General features: G+C 36.5%; 1 long non-coding RNA gene across 1 annotated transcript; it reads right to left on the bottom strand.

Moving 5' to 3' along the window:
- Window positions 1-974: 974 nt before the first annotated feature.
- On the bottom strand, window positions 975-16,765 carry LOC144209972 (uncharacterized). The gene is made up of 3 exons (XR_013329291.1): window positions 16,684-16,765; window positions 2,461-2,621; window positions 975-1,070 (listed from the first exon to the last, which is right to left on the bottom strand). It is a non-coding gene; the product is annotated as an uncharacterized LOC144209972 (long non-coding RNA).
- Between the last annotated feature and the right edge of the window lie 765 nt (window positions 16,766-17,530).

Genomic DNA, 17,530 nt, shown 5'->3' with positions numbered 1-17,530 from the left:
CATGCTTGAATTTTAGCTCCAGCCTGTTCTTTCCCCTGAGCTCACAAAAGAGTTTTTCCCACGGTCCAAAAACATATTCTGAGCGTTTAGATAATTGAAGACCACTAAATTCCCATTTGTGTAAATTGTTGTTTATCACATTAAATTAATAAAAACAAGTACAAAATGTACTCAACTGGGTCACCTGCGACTCCAAGGAAGAAATGTCACTAACTAGATTGTTGTTCTATTCACTAATATTTATTCATTAGCTTAGTTTTCATTTTATGGACAGTGACCATAAATCTGGTGCATCCTTTTTAAACTCCTCATGTCAATTTTCATTACACAATTCGCTATTTGTGAAACTTTGCCTCTTTTTCAAAGCAGTTTTTGGTTTCTTTGCAAACTCTCCTGGGATTCCTGCATAGCACTTTGAAACTGATAAGTGAATATATACTTATGCATGTTTTTGAATGAAGAAGGTATGTTTTCCTGCTGGTAAATTCTGCTTTGTATTAGAATGCAAAAGCAATTGCACATTGTGGTGTTGCATATCTACAAACCCTGTCCTAATGCTGCTGGTAAATTGTGTATAAAGTAAATAAAAACTCCAATTACAAAGTTTCTTCAACCCATATTCGATTGAATTCACTACTGTTAGATTTTGTTAAACTAGAATTTATGAATAAATGAGAGCACTTATACCAGAACTAACCTACTCGTACTAACCTGGACTTCCCATTACGCAAGAGAGTTTCATAGTACAGGTCGTTGAATGATCGCGGACCACAGTCATGTTTTCTTATGCCATCTGCAGGAACGTTTGAAGCATGTTTACATAGACAAAGCCTTGCTGAGAGCACGGGCATGTCAATCTGTGACACTGTTGATACTTGGCATATAAAACAATGGCAGTATCTCCGTCATGGAAACGCCCCGCAGTTTTGCCCTTTCTTACCTTGGTGAATTTTGGCAATGGAAACAATGATTGCCTGGTCAGTGTAACCTGCTCTTCTCTGGAAATTCTTTTTCCCTTATGTGTCCTCAAAACTGTCATGAACTTTTGGTCATGTTGTGGACTTGCTTGCCTATCAGAAGAAAAAGAAATCAAGTTAATTGTGTGAGGTTTGAGCTTGCTTAAAAGTGAAAAGATTCATCCAGGATGTTTTTTAGGAAGTCATCCTTTTGCAGTCTGACACAACACATTCATCAGCTGTTTCATGACACACTTTTTGTCAAGAAAACACCCTCCCTAACTCCCCCAAAACTATGAATTTATGGTTTCCATTTTGCACTGAACCACTTGCATCCCATCACTTCCAGAAACCAATCCTCCCAATGCTCTCCTCCCATACTTATTTACATTTTGTACGTAATTTGTCATTGGAGCAATTGCTGTTTCATTAGCATATCATCTTGCTAACTCTTGCCTTTGTTTTGACAGATAGCTCTCATAACTCAACGGTAAAAAAAGGGAAGAAAAACCTTCAGCGGACGTTTGGGGGTTTTTACTGTCACACGGGCTCCATCTGCTCGCTTTGGTTGGGGTTTTATGCTGCGCCATCACTCTCCCTCCCACAAGCAATAAACGCTATTTCTACACCCCAGCCCCTCTTCCCTCCCCCTTCCTTCTGTGTACCCACACATCCTCTCACTTGCTTTTTTTTTGCAGCAGTGGCGGAGGTCTATTTAATCATTCTCTTTCATGGTAAGAAAAGACAATAGGCTAGGAATGCAGAAGGCGCTTTGTTGGAAGCGTGGTGTCGGTTTGATCTATTAGTAGTGGCACTATTCTTGCGTACTTCTTGACTTTATTTTCTATAAAATATTCACTTGTGACAAAGCATTTGCTGCAGAAAAAAAAAAACATAATTTTATTTGCAACACCTGTTTTTTTGGGTTTAACTGTTCTTTTATTTGCAAAATTTGAAAGCCTCTATTTCCAGAACTGCATTTACTCGATTCTTTAGTGATTTATGAACCTGAACTCACTCTAGACATTAAGGATGAGATACAATTGTTTTTGCAACAAATCAAAATAAATGGGTCACGCAAGGTTCTCATAAACTGTCAAATATTTTGCAGGAGGAAGCAAAGTGCTGCAATATTGACTGAATAATTGAATCGTATGAAGGCACCCCCCCCCCCCCCCCCAGTTAAAACAATAGATTTGAAGAATGGGGAAACCATCACATCATACATCACAGTCAGTGTTAAACATCCAGTTGAGGTGGCTTTGAAACATTGTAAATAATTCCCAAAATTCACCATGCAACCTCTGAGGTTGAAGACCTTCTGTTGAAACAAAACTTATCAAGATGCAAGAAAAATTTCCCAATATTCTATGCATAATTAAGCCACCAAACTAACAGAAATATTGAATTTCTATTAGAAATGAAAGAACAGTACAAACTGTTGTATGTCAAAAAAGGTAAACGCACTTTAAAAATGTATCGTATGGTTTTCATTTGTACTCACCGCGATCAATCTCCCAGCTTTTTTCATTTCACTTGTGTCATTTGCAGTTTGCTTGACGATATTTCCAATTCACATGTACAGTATGACTGCATCAATTTCCGCCAAGTGAACATAAGAAATTAATTCTCCTCCGAATGTGGATGTTGTAGCACTATTGAAATCTGTGTAGGAAAACAAAGTAAGAAAAAAAACAGTGTTAAAGGCAGTAAGGTGGTTATCAATCACAAAATTGTTGGCTTATGCCCTTTACCTAACAGATAAGAGACCAATGTTGAATTAGTGGTGTAGAATTATGATACTTTTTTTTGTCTGTTTTTATTGTCTAGGCACTAAAACCTGCTTGAAGAACAATCTTCTTGCATTTACCTCTTACATATTCTGTACATTTCACGAGTTATGGTTCGTGATGGTGTTTTAATCACCAAAGAAAAGAAAACACTACACCAACCTCTGCAGAGAACTTCCCACACTGAGACATGAACTTGACATTATGAGGAATAAAAGACATTTTCTTTAGGGAGTATACATACTCTGTGACTAGAAATCTATCCTTAAAAGAATGTAAAACAACAATCTCTTTTCTCACTATGTCCATCTATACACACATATATTTAAAATTCACTCTCACATGTTATTGTGATATGTTAAATCATAAAAGTCTCCCAGGTCTAGACTAAAAAAGTCCATTCCCAATGCACATTATTACTTGACTCGCTAGCAGAGGCTCATTAAGAGCTAAATCGCAATATTATTTATGATCTGATCAATTCAAGCCTGCATGTTTTTCAGCATTTTGACAACACACTGACGGTAAGGATCATTTCTTGGGAAACTGATTGATCCGACTACTCTTGTGTGAAGTTATACAGCAACACTGTGGTCCAATTAGCTTGTCCTATTCACCCTGTGATAGTTTGTTTTCAGCTTTATTTTAAATACATTATTCATTATCTAGCATGCATTAACAGCAATGTATTTTGCCTGGCAACAATTATGTTGCAGGGCTCCACCAAACAGTAGTGAGGTGAAAAAAACAGGCTTTTGATTTGTTCTTCTTTTCTATATGGTGACTGTTCAATGACAAGTAATTCATCTGAGTTTTTGTTGTTGTCGTTTTTTTTGCTGGAAGATAACATGCTTTATTTAAAAATGATATATGTTTTGTTTTGTGTTGGTAGGAAATACCTCAGCGCTTTGGGGAGTTCTTTCTTTGGAGCTTCTAAAATGATGTATTTTTTCTTTTATTTGAATAGTAAATATTGATGGAAGTTGCATTGCATTTAAATTCACAAATGGTGGCCCAGTGAGCGCAGAAACGTGTAGTATGTATGTATGAAATATGTAGTAATAATAGGGGTGATCCTACGTGGCGGTTTTTCGATTATCGCGGCCTTGTCTGGTCTACATTGTCCACGATATTTGAGGGATTACTGTATATCTGTCGGTCAGTTAGGTTTTGTATGACAAGGGTGAATCTCACAGCAGAAAACTGAATAAACTGTTAGTGAGAGTGCTAGGCTTTTATTGCCGTATTTTTTTGTTTTTTTTTTTAATTATTTTATGTTGATGTGCAATGTTGTCCCAGATGAAAACAACAAATCACAATAAAAATACAGTTTAAAAAAAAACATGAACTATTGGAAAGTAACTTTAAAATTCCATCCAAGTGGGGTTTTTTTGCGTTTAATTTACAATGTCTGTAAGTACTTGTTAGGATAGTGTCTAAAAATAAGAGTATGTGTTAATAATGTGGCAATGTGTCTCATGCCATATATAATATATAACAGTCAAACGCAAATGTGTTTTAATTCATTAAACTTGGGTGGAGTTTAAGTTTGATTTATTTAATACAACTCAAGATTAATCAAAAGAGGCAATTCTTTTTTTGTTTTGTTTCAAGAGTGTTAACGGGAATATGATAGTAATCAAAACTAAATCCTATTTTAAGGAGCCATTAAGAATTTGGGTTAAGCTATTCTAATATTAGATAAAGCTTTAGTCAGGGAATGCAATTTGAATTACCCAAATTACATGATATTGAAGATTTGAATGCACTTTTGGGTATACTTTGAATTGATTTCAAAGAAGCTTGATGAAAAAGTGGATTTTACGTCTGCCTCACAGATGAGGAGTTTAAGGGTTGAATCCCAGTCCTTCCCTCTGTGGTGTTATGTATCATGTTTTGCCGTGCGCAAGTATCTTTACGTTTTACACTTCTATATAAGTTCACTTATATAGAAAAAAACAACTAAATGATAGGTTTTGGGCTATAAATTGCACCTCACTTCCCACCAAATTTTAAGAGAACAGTATAATATATAAATAAATATAAAGTCCACTGACTAGAAGCCACAGGTGGCCATATTGTATTATGGGGTGTTTACACAAAAAGATACGTAGGTCATTGTCCTTAAAGAAAATGAAATTTGATGATGAACTGGACGACAAAATGCAGGAGAAAAATGTAGCTGTTTGTAATCTGAAAATTATGGTAAATAGACTTCGATTAATCCGAATTTTCTGAATTGTTTTTGTTTGGTTTGATGCATTATGACATCAAGTTGTAAATTCTGTATTTTGGGGGCTATAAATAACACATTTTTTCATAGTATGGCTGAACTGGCATTTAATACTTGGCACAAATCATGTTTTTTTTCTTTGTTCTTCTCCACGCTGACAGCCAAAAGAAATTCATGTTGGATCTTTCCTCTTATTACAAAGTTGACAAAGTTGTTAAAATGACCCCTACACTATCAGGCAGCTCAGACTTATTTGTCATATTTACATTTTATAATATTACATTTGTTCTTTCAGAATATTACAATACCATATGACGTCGTGGTAGGTTCATTTTCACATGGGGAAGCTTACATAGTGACAAGACACTACCATTGAAAAGAATGAACAATACATGATCATTTTCTACAAAAAAACTAATACTACTATCAGGTTATTTACATTTATTTACATGGTTCGAATTCCATCAAGCAGGCGGGGCTTAATTGCATGAGAAATGTTTTAGAACAGGTAATGAAGCATTCCAATCAGCAATACGTAAATGTCAGTCCATTCAAATTTTAGGTCAGTTCCTGAAAAATAATACATGCAGATTTTAGAGTAAATTTAATAAAATACTGTAATTACACATATTTTAATTCAATAATTTTTAAGGCTTATTACAGATATATGGGAACCCTGTTAAAATGGTGTATGCATATTAATGTCAATAACATATGAGCATGTGGAGAAACCTCAGAGTCTCACAGAAGCATAGTAGCCTGGAGTCTTATGCAAAAGGGCACCCCAGATGTCTTCTATCACAGAGCATGGCCGGCAAGTACATAAACGTCCAAGTGCAACCTCTGCCTGCCTTGATCAACCATTACAACATGCGTGGAGGTGGAATAATGGGCCATCTTTATAGACAAAGACTAGTAATCTAGGACAGAAATTAAACTTTCATCTGCTCAAAAATAGCATTTCAACAACTCGGCTGATTCGTCTCAGCACAACAGTGCCATTTGTAAACGCGGACATGAATTATTAACAGGGGAGCTTTTGCATATCGCTTGAAACTCATCTGACAGCCTTTGCATCTCAGCACTCTGCCCGCTGCAGCCTCTCAGGTGATGATGGAGGTGCAGCAATAACATATTTTACTACCTTTGAATGGGGAAAAGAAAGAAAGGAAAACATTCTTCGGAGTTGGAAGGGGCTTTAATGGAGCATGGAACATTATTTCATTCAAACTATTTTTTCTTAAGAATAACCATTGTGTGCTTTTATACGGTAAGAGTCTTAGATAGGCATTAGGTTTGCTAATTGCGTCACAAGGTATGATACATGGCAATTATGGGCTTATTTTTGATTGTAGAACCGACAGGATGGCGGCATTAGAGATATAAGAGGGTGAACTATTTTAATGGTGACGCAGTGGCTGACTAAGGAAATATTGATTGTATCAAAAATGCAATTTAAAGGTTATACCTTAGATTTAATATCATCACCTTATAAAATCTTAAAAGTAGCCAAGTACAGCTGTACGTCTACTTTTCAATGTCTTTATATAAGCAATCTTCCTGTTAGGAAAAGCCTCAATGAATTTTTTTTTGTTTCTAGATATGAAGGAAGTTATGAAATACAAAATCTAAAAATTTCAAATTTCCTCTTGTGGCATCTGGCATTTGATTTGAACATTTTGGAGTAGCTTTTCTATTGGATATTGGCAGGGTAAAGGCCATGGCCAGAGTGAGAGCAGAACTTTCCAAAGAAAAGTTGATAAAAAAATTGTTCCTTAGTGCGAGTGAAAAGAATTGTGCTGTTATTAAAGTGTTTATCCGTCTTACTTTGGCTCAGCTAGGCAAAGCATGCCTAGCACATTTTAGGAATTGATGAAAAGTCATTAAAGACAATCGTAGTTGATCAATAGTTTACCAAAAGTAATATAATCTTAAGTTGTCACGTCTGTTTACTCAGCTGCCAAACGTCTTCTGCACTCAAATTTGCACTCGGCCGTCCACACCAATAGAAAATATCTTTAAATTTCTTATTCATTTTAATGCATTCATACATAATTTTCATATTTCTTTCCAATTTTTTTCCTTTTGAACATAATCCTTACAAAAGTGGTATGCTTCTTTACCATTTTTGATGGTTTTGCAAGTTCAATTGGGGCTAGCATAAGGAATAGCAAAGGCAGGGTTACCACTGTATTTTAAAACAGACATTGTAGTAAAGTGTACAATGTGCATTGATTTCTTTGAAGATACTTTAATAAAAGCTCTCTTGAGAATTCATTGCCATATGCTTATACCTGTACTAATATATCTTTTTTCTCAGTTCTTTATCTTTCTTTTTATGTCCAAAAAAAAGTGCATTCAGTCATTGCAGGGAGGTAGCATACGGCTCCAGTCGAGCATTCTGCTTCCTCTGCAGTTTGGCTCACATTATATCACCTTGTGTATACAAATTGCCAACAAAGACAGGACTGGAACCATATGCCACTCATTTAGTACACAGGGATCTTTTCCCCCCTCATAATCAGCCACTTGTATGCAGCTATGTTATTTACATTTTTGCATGCATGACAAATTAAATGCAGATGTGCAACTGGGTGGTAGTATATTGCTGTGTATGAAAAATAGCATTTTTCTTTTAATATTTTGTTTTTTTAGCATCTTAGTGGGATTTTATGAAATAGCCAATAAAAAAAAAAGTACAGGCAGCCTGGCTATTATTGCAAAGGGGCCACAGCTTAGGTCGTAAAAAAGTTCCAAAATCCATCACCCACAACAAAAGAAACTCAAATAAGCCTTTTAATTTCATTTTACTGCTATAGCACAAACCTAAAGAGAAACCACAACTGAGTATTTGAATATTTGACACCAGGTGGATGTTAAATCTCCTGTTTGGATTAAGCTGCAGCAAGAGGTCTCTGTTCAAATTCAATTAGATATCATATTTGCCTTCAATTTTTCTTAGTTTTTTATACTAAAAAATAAGCTTGCAACTATTGATTCAGGTGTGATTAAAAAATTGATTGGCATGGCGTTAAAGAGTCGTCAAGATTTTTTTTAGCAGAGAGCATTAAGGGCAATAAAGGGAGATGGACGACCAAGGTGGAAAAGCTCCAGTTCACGGAGGAGAAAATAAGCAATTTATGTGAGAGAAAGGAAGGTCAAATTCAAGACCTCCTTGGGTTTGGAGCTTTGGGAAGAGCAAAATAGTGCAGTAATATAAGTGTCACTATGGACTGGTGGCATATTTGACAATATTACAGTGATAGTTCACACTGCTACTCCTTGTAAAGATAAGTGCTAAATCCAGTCACCTGGAATTGTTGACCTCCCCCAAGGAGATTGTTGTTTTAGTCACGGTTTATATTTTTATGTCAGCAGGAAAACTAAAGTTATGTCAGTATGAGCCATGCAAACAATAAAAAAAATTCACATGTATATAATCAAATATATCATAGTAGACAGTTTTTTTCTATTCATCAAGTGCTTATATTGACAATATTGATGCTATTAGTGTAGTGATTATTATGCTTTGGTTGGCCAAAATTAATTTGAATTTGCACGCAGCAAATTACGTAAATATTATTAAAAAATGCCACGCACATGAAGCTTGATATGAAGCTTCATTCAGTTGAACTTCTCAGCTTCCACATTTGATAGAACTACTCACTTAAGCTTGGCTTCTCCATAAGCTAATCATTTAAAACATGTTGAAATCACGGTAATAAATTGTAATATTTTGTTGATGAATAAAAATGTATCCTGTCAATCTCCTTTTGATGTACATACATATTAATGGTGTCCTTTATCGTCAATTTGCTTATGTTCAGGAGGGGTATTGCAAATCAGTAAATATTCGTATTAATTGACAATATTTGCATGGAAACTTTATATGACGAAAACTCCCATCTTCCTTTTGTGGGTCTTTTCAATGAGAACATTACTGTGGTCTGAAGATACACACATTTCATAAATGGCATTGGTACATCAATGAAGCCAAGGCACTTACTAAGTTTGCTAATGTGGGTGTGTGTTTGCCTCCATCTGTTTGGACAGTCTGGTCATTGCCCAGAGCAAAAGGGTCAAGCCGTGTGTTAAGGGGAGGTGTTGGGTTATGACAATGAATTGTTTGCGGGGGAAGTCAAGATCAGCTTAGAGAAATAGAAATCGGCTGCAATGGTCATGTGTGTGATGCCTGGTGACACGGAAACCCTCAAGGTCAGGGAGGCTTAGAGGTTTTTGTTTGTTTGTTTGTTTTCTGGTTTATAGCTAACATAACAATTAACATAAACACTCTCAAAATCTGTCAGATTTTGGTTTGTATTTCATATATTACACTCTGTCATGTGTAATTGTGTCAGAATCAAATTCAAATAAATCACAGTGCCTTTGTTTCATAGTTCATATAACATTGATGCCAATTCCGATATTTGCAGCCATTCATAAAGCAAAAACATTTGGCTTTTTTGTGTGTGAATAGAATAGAATGCCCGCTAAGTGATATGCATGCATGCATGCTCTGACACGGTCTTTCAAAAGGTCTCCACCATTACATTTTTATGGCAGATTTTAGGGTAAGTAAGCAGCCAATATTTTTTGCACCATTGAATAGGGTTTTCCCTTTACAATAAACCAATTAATCAAATTATACTGTTTATCTGGGCATTGTTGAACTACCTCATATTATCAGACTTTCAATGAGAAATGCATGTTCAAGAAGTGGTAAAATTGTTTGACATACAACAGTAGAATACACTAAAAATGTGGATCTGCTCAGCACCATTAGACTTATCTTATTTTGAATGCTACTGGAAACTGGCCTGCAGTATCTTATTTTGAATGCTACTGGAAACTGGCCTGCAGTATGAATGTAGCCTAAATGCACTATTTGTAGATGTGTCTAAATAAGCCAGGGGCAACTCAAGATGATAAAGACTTCTGGCAGCTTCCTGTTGCATCCTTAGACAGACGGGGCGCGGCACTAATTAGATGACCTGTTGCCATCCACACCCACAGCTGTGCTCAAGGGGCTAACTGGCCAGATACCCACATTGGAGAGGCACCGGAGAGCGCTAGAAAATCCAGCGTTAACTAACATATCCTTAACTTATAGACAGATAACAGACAGCAGTTTGTATTGCAGCTTGAAAGATTCTACATAAAGACGCAGCTGGTTACAAAAACTAAGTGGGCGCTTTGGGGTTAATATGCACACTTGAATTTATATACTTGTGATTTTTACCAGCTAATTTTAAAGCCCACATACTAGGTGCCTGCGTCAGTACCAATAGTTTCCATCCACACACTTTAGGAAGCTGCCAGATTGTGCACATCTGAAGAGGCTGTTAAAAGAAGCCTGTGAAATTGGTGTTGGTGGGGGGGTGCGTTTGGTGCACTGGCCATAAAGTGTCCTCTCAGAGGAGGTTCAGGCTCTTGCACACACGCGTACGTACACACACAGAGCGACTTGGAAAAATCCCTCATCTTGTATTTGATTCAAGGTCCACTGCAGGTGATGACAGTTGATGGAAAATATCTCTAGTGAATAGAGTGAATACACCAAAGTAGACAAAAACAAGACCTTCCTTGTATGCTACATATACACTATTCAAACAGTTGCATCATTTTATATGTCAGAGTGAGTGAAGTACTTTTGCACCTTAACTCCAATTAACCTGCATCTTTCCCTTTTCTATATTTAAAGCTATTGTTCCCAAATAGATTTAAGTGAACAATTCTGGTGTTGTTTTTTTTTTTTTTACTTCAGTAGAGTATTCTTATATTAATACAATTTAAATGTAATAGTCTTACATGTATTTACTTTATTAAACCAATTCCACTCCAATGAAACATCATTTAGTTGTTATAGAGTAAACATAGGATAAATCAATAAATAACTGGACAAACTCCAAACTGCCTGAAATAATAAATAATTTACTCTCAAAGCTCCCTAACGAGTTTGGAATTGATTGCGTTCTATTATATAAATATGTACCTGTCAAATAAAATGTATTCATACAATAAATACAATAAACTGCTTAAAACACCATTATATTTTCCAATTTAAAGCTTTTTCTCTCCAAATGGACTTGAATATTTTGAATCTTTTGATTTTTATTTTAGTTGCCTTTTCTCACATCAATACAATTTGACTATAAGGATTCTTAAATATATTTACCTCATTAAAATGCATTTCACTGTGATTGAAACATCCTTAAGGTAGTTTTTATGGGTTAAACCTAATACAAATCGATAAATAGCTTGCCAATCTCTAATCTGCCAAAAATAATCATTTACTACTTTATTGATCAAAGTTCCCTAACAAGTTTGATATTGTTTGAGTTTGTTCATTTAATTCCAGTGGCTACCAAGTACTGGATACCTCTTAAACTCGCTGACAGTGTACATTCACTTGTTTTGGGATCACTTTACACAGAGTAGCTGTGTAAATGTTCAAACATTTTTCTGTGTTTGTTTGTGCCTTTTGACTGACTGGGGACCAATTGAGAGTGTAATTTGCCTTTCGCCTAAAGTTAGCTGGGATAGGCCTTGCAGCCCTAATGAGGATAAGCGGTTTTGAAAATGTATGAATAAATGACCAAAACAGAGAGAGAGTACAAGCTACTATAGCTGATGTTGCCAAGTAAATGTTTAATGAGAAAGCAATTTAATCTGCTGTTCTGAAGAAGTTATAATTTTGGTGTGTATATGCAAACGGGTAGAACGAAAAATCATATGTGAACGTTTTATTTTAGTGGTCCGAGAGAATAAATAGATCAAAAATATTTGGAGTAATACCATTTTCTTTTATTCATGAGAGCCATGATTCATCTACTTTTAAATAGTTTCTTTTGTTAATGTTTTCCGAATTGCTATCATTATTGTTATTAATTCCAAGCCAAAAACTTTGCGACCAATTCTACATAACCTTGTTTTTTTCTTTGTTTTCAATGCAAGATTTTCTAATTCATCAGTTCTGGTAAACCAGATTTAAACAATAATCTAACAACTGCAACATATGCTTCAATCATTGTCTCTATTTTGATTAACTGTGCTTACAATGCAACTGGCATCAAAACACTCTCTATATTTTTGGTGGACATTGTCATAAATGTTGATGTTTTCAGTTATTTGTGTATTTATTCCATCATCTGGTTGAACCAGATGGGTGGTGCTGTGCAACACACCTAGTGCCGCATTAAGTGTGCCCAGTATTTGTGCCTGTCACTGTCAGCTGTCAGCTTGGACTATTGCCTTACTTACCGCTGTTTACGTCCTACCATTTCCCCAAAGTTCTCCCCTCAGCATATAGTTGCCTATTACCTATTTGCATTTGGTTTCTTGATTTTACTTGCCGACTTGGTCGTACTACTTTTTTCTTTTTGGAATTAGTTATTTACATAGATATTTCAATAACTTGGTTTAGACTTTTTCCAGCTGGTAATACCATACATTGCTGTTTTATTGTGGTAACTACTTATTGCATTTTCTGGTGCACTCTGTTTTTTATAGATATAATTTTAAGATTTCCTGTACATGAATATGTTGAATAGATTCTCAACAACTTCCCGTTTCACAACAGATATAAATGATGATTATGTCTAAGTTTGGACATCAATATTTTACTCGAAAGCATTGTTTTCTTAGTTGTCTGGTTACTATTTTACAATAGCGTGCTTTAGTACTATAACTATTATTAAATTAACACATTCTATATAATAAGTACCAATATTACTTTAGCATTTCAAGTTTTCTGTTTTGGTGAAAGAAAATCTATCATCAATCCTAATTTTATAGACTTAATTTTAAACCCAGGAATAGTCAATCATATTGACACAAGCCTACTCTACATGTTTTTGGGATGTGGAAGGAAATCGGAGTACCCACCCACACAAGCTCAGGGAGAACAGTCAAACTCCAAGACATGTGAGGACCAAATTGAGATGAAACCTTGACCCCAGAACTGTGAGGCCGATATGCGAACTACTCAGCGGCCTTCATTGTTACACTGTTGTAGGTGTTTGAAAATCAATTGTATTCAGTAAACAATTACATTATAAACTGCCACCTAATGACTGATGTTCATTTGGAATGTTAGTTTATACTTCATTCTTTGGATAATATCTCAGGAGAACCTTGTCAGAGCACTTCCCGCATATACAGGATGTGGAGTGTTTTCATCTCCTTGATGTTCCAGAGACTCCAGCAACACATGGAAAAAAAAAGGCAGGCACGGAAGAAGACGTTGCTTTGGGCCGTACAAATGACCTAGTTACCAATTTTTATTCATCTCCGTGGCTGCATCCAAGAGGGCCTTACTTTTATGACGAATCCATAATGCAACCAAAGAGCTTTAGGTCGAGTACTGACTTTACTGACTATACAAGAAGAAAGTGAAAGTTGCAGCTTACACTAATGTTTAACGCCAGATGCTTACTATTCCGCTCCATTTCCCATCGTGTAATGCAAAGGCTACGGTGTTAACCATAGCCATAGAACCATTGATTAATTGGAAGGGGTGTTTGGCGAGCCTTCTCTGGCCACTAAGTGGCTGATCAGAATTCTGGGCCGGCTACATCCGAGAGTTTCTCGCTGAGCTCGGAGGAGAGGTGATGCAGTGCGAAATGGGGAAGAACAAAATGAGAGGGTGGTATAGAAACGATTGGCAGGGGGTAGCGAGATGTGACGCATTTGAGGTAAAGAATGAAGATGGGGGGATGATGGTGTGAGAGAAATATGTTGCAAAAGATGAGAAAACTGGCAAAAGAAGTTAAGCAAAATGGGTTATTATAGTCATATGCAGAAAATGTCCATTCAAGTGTTGGGTTAAAAAAATTAAATTAAAGAGCTCAGTGTGATGCTAAATGACTCATACATGGAAAGAAAAATCTTTTCTAATTACAATTACAATAAAAAAATATTTAAACAAACATCAGAGTCTTTCATATGTCTCATAGTACAATTTTCCAACTTGGGGTGAGTCAAAATATATTTATTTCCACTTTCCATGGACATTGTGCTTCTTAGGACTTCACTACTATACTGTGTTAACATAGGTTTGTGGTGGACAATAACATTACGATTTTGTATAAATTCCAAAATGTCATAGGAACAGAACCCAATAAGAATGTGAGGCCACATATCCGGGAACCAAAGCCTGTAATTTATGATTACAACATAGGTTGTGGTATCATAAATTTGAAACAGTCTCTCTAACAATTAACTAAAGTGATCACTGTGGCAGCTGGAATTTATATTTTTGATGCTAGTTCACCAACTTATTGCCTTATTAATGGTGCTCTTTGCAACCCAGATGCTTTTTTTGTAGATGTTGCATCTGTGCTTGCCTTTATTTTATTTTTTATTTCTTAATGCACCATGCTTTTTGTGTGTATGCCAGACCTCATGAACCCGTTCAAAAACCTAATCAGTTTGTGTCAAGCTGGGAATTCTGGTGTAGCAAGATAGCAAGAGTGTTTCCTGAAAGATATGCCCTTATGATTGGAAATTTAGAGGCAAATTAGTCTAAAAAGTAGACCATGTAAAAGCACATCTAATTTGTGCAAGTAGTCTAAGAGAATTTTGTTGAGTCCCTGTCCTGCAATCGGTTGGCCCCCCTGAGGGTCTCCGCTTCTGGCCCTTAGTCAGCTAGGTTAGGCTAAAGAATCCCCCGCAATCCTAGTGAGGATAAAGCGGTTCAGACAAAGAATGAAAATGCGAGTGAGTGGTGACTTTTAAAGCTATAAATGTGAGCTATAAAAGTCCACAGCTCCTCTTGTCTCATCCAGCATTTTTCATAACAGATGTTGAGGACACGTTTAGTAAACACATGCACAAAGCTCATTAAGTTGACAAGTAAATAGCAAATTGTGTTGGTCCAGAAGCAAAAAACGAGCAAAGAGAGCAGCCTAACAGAATAATGGGGTTACAGGTGGAGGGGGGGGTGAGCAACACTCAATGGACGTCTGTTTGGCCAGATTTACATGAATTTCCCAAACTGCAGAATAGATGAAATTTGTCCCAAACAGGGAGTGAATCTGAATGGCTAATCTAGAATAGTTTGATAAAAACAGAATTTGAATCACATCACTCTAAATTATATGGTTTACTTTCAACTATTGTTGCATTTATTAAGTAAAAAGTATTGGAGAAATCTTTGAAAATTATACTTCAAGTAGTTTTGGATTGAAGTTCAACACAACAGCCCTTTTCTTTACTTTATAATACTGGCCTAGATCCTTCTTTTAGCATCTTCCAGCAAACATAATCTGATTCTGGGTAGTCAATGACCACAGGTAGCAAGAGCTGAGACATAGACGAACATCATGTGGTTCTGCAGCAGCAGGTTGAAAATCGAAAGATGGCATTGCACTTTTTAAACACACTTATTGACTTATCCCTAGTGAGAGAAGAATGAAAATCTTACCACTGACTGTCACTTTGTGATTCTGGATTTCATTTGGCAATTAATGTCAATCATAATATGATTTTGACAGTACTATATGTCTGCCTCCTATCATGTTCAATCATATACCATGCTTGACAATGTGCTGTGACCTGGACGCTTGTCCTCTTATGACGTGGACCATGTTTCAAGGTATACTGAGCATATCGCTTTAGCGAGCGGCACACTGGGGCGGAACTAATCGGCACTGCAGGATCTCCTCTCTTACTGGTCGACATTACGAGGAAACACAATACAGTGTAAATCCAGGTGCCTTACCCATTCCAACCTTTTCCTGGGAGAATACTCTCTCCTTGTACTGTTACGATCAAAAAGGTGGGACTTTGATGTTTTACAGCTTTAAGAGGATAGAAACAGCAAACCAGATGGTACCTGTTGCATGCTGGGAGAAGCATACAGTGATATGAGTCCCACCTGTGGTTTTAATTACAGCCCATATCGAGGGGCTGCAGCAGAGCGGAAGACTCAAGCAAGGTTGACCCTCACTGTTCAATAAAGTTGGGTGTAGACATAGAGAATACACCTTTATTTTTGAGCCATGCCTACATGAGGAGGTTTGTTAAAACAGACTGTGCACCTTGCTCAATTACTTGTGCTCCAGCTGTCTTTTTTTTTTCAAAGCGGCCCATGAGGACATCTAAATTCCTTTCACATGTCCATATTTTTCTTTCCCCTTTATTTGTGCACATTAGTCTTTCGCCTCTGCAAGGTGCTACGTGCGGCTCGTCAGGATAAACTGAAAATAAAGAGGGACCATTGGGGTGTAGTTCATTAATCCTGGCCTTTTCCGATGCACAACATCCCAGATTGGAATCCCTATGGGTTGTCCCTTCCTTACAGCCACCAACCACTGCCCACAAGACCCTCCATCACCTCTCATCTTCTAGCCTTTAATTGACATTTCAGTACATTCTGTCATCTGAGACACCCCGCAAAGTGTTGAAGTTGGTGAAACCTTGATAACCTCTTTGATATATTTGAAGGCACGATGCGTGTTGCACACAACATTGGGAATACAATGCAATATATGGGATATATTATATATATATACCTATGGCGAGGATGCTGGGCATGCCACCATTTTTAAAAAGTTACGGTGTCAGATAAGACGGAAACTTGCTATAGCAGTGATAAGCTATTTTGCAGCCTGTAATACAAGTAACAATTTACAAGTAGTACACTGGTGCTAATGAAGTAAATGAACAGAACCGCGGCAATGAATCACGCACGGCAGGATCTTACCTTCAGTGGAGACTGCTCACTGGTGTGATATCATGAGAGCTGATATTTGTCCATGCCTTGTGGGAACGATGTAATATCACCTATATTCAGAAGAGATTTTGTTGTTAAATAGAGTTAGCACATTTAACTACAGTTTCCGTAATATTTTTTTTTGCGTAGACTATTATCAGATCATATTGATAGTGTTTCCAAATATCACAATAAGCAAATTTAGGGGTCAAATTCCACTTTCCCTTTTATTCATGTTAGATTAAGTCCTTCAAGATATATGATAATCCCTCTTGCACATAAATAAACGATGAACGCAAGTTAGGAATCTCTGCATCAGACTGATAGTACTCCATTATGAGTTGAATAATAAAAAGATTGTCAATGTGTTTGTCCATCCACATCCATCAGCCTAACTCAAAAGCTTTCTTCTACATTCCAACTCTCCACAAAGAGATGTTGAAATCAGTTTGGCAGATTTTGCATGATAAACCAAGCCATCAAAACATTCTTTATTTGCTTTTGCTTGTGCTGCTTTTCTCAAGTTACTCTAGCTTCTTCTCACGTCTTTCAAATATCTGCTACTTATTTTAATTGAAGACTCTAACATGTCAATAGGAGTGAATATCAGTGTCAGTGATTGTTGTTCAATATGTGCTCTGAGTCTGACTGGCAACCAGTCCAGGGAGTACAAACGGATGAGAGCTACAGAAAACAAATGAAAAGATAGTTTGCGTAACATTACTACATGTTTATCTTACATCTTCCATACCAAGGCAGACTACACCCCAGACTGGTCGCCTGTCAGTCGTAGGGCACACAATTATTACATGTTGCATCCAGTTAATATTGAATAAAA

This window comes from Stigmatopora nigra, chromosome 16 (assembly GCF_051989575.1).
Source record: "Stigmatopora nigra isolate UIUO_SnigA chromosome 16, RoL_Snig_1.1, whole genome shotgun sequence".
NCBI lineage: Eukaryota > Metazoa > Chordata > Actinopteri > Syngnathiformes > Syngnathidae > Stigmatopora > Stigmatopora nigra.
The sequence above is the reverse complement of the archived record's forward strand: the minus strand, read 5'-3'. Positions and strand labels throughout refer to the sequence as shown.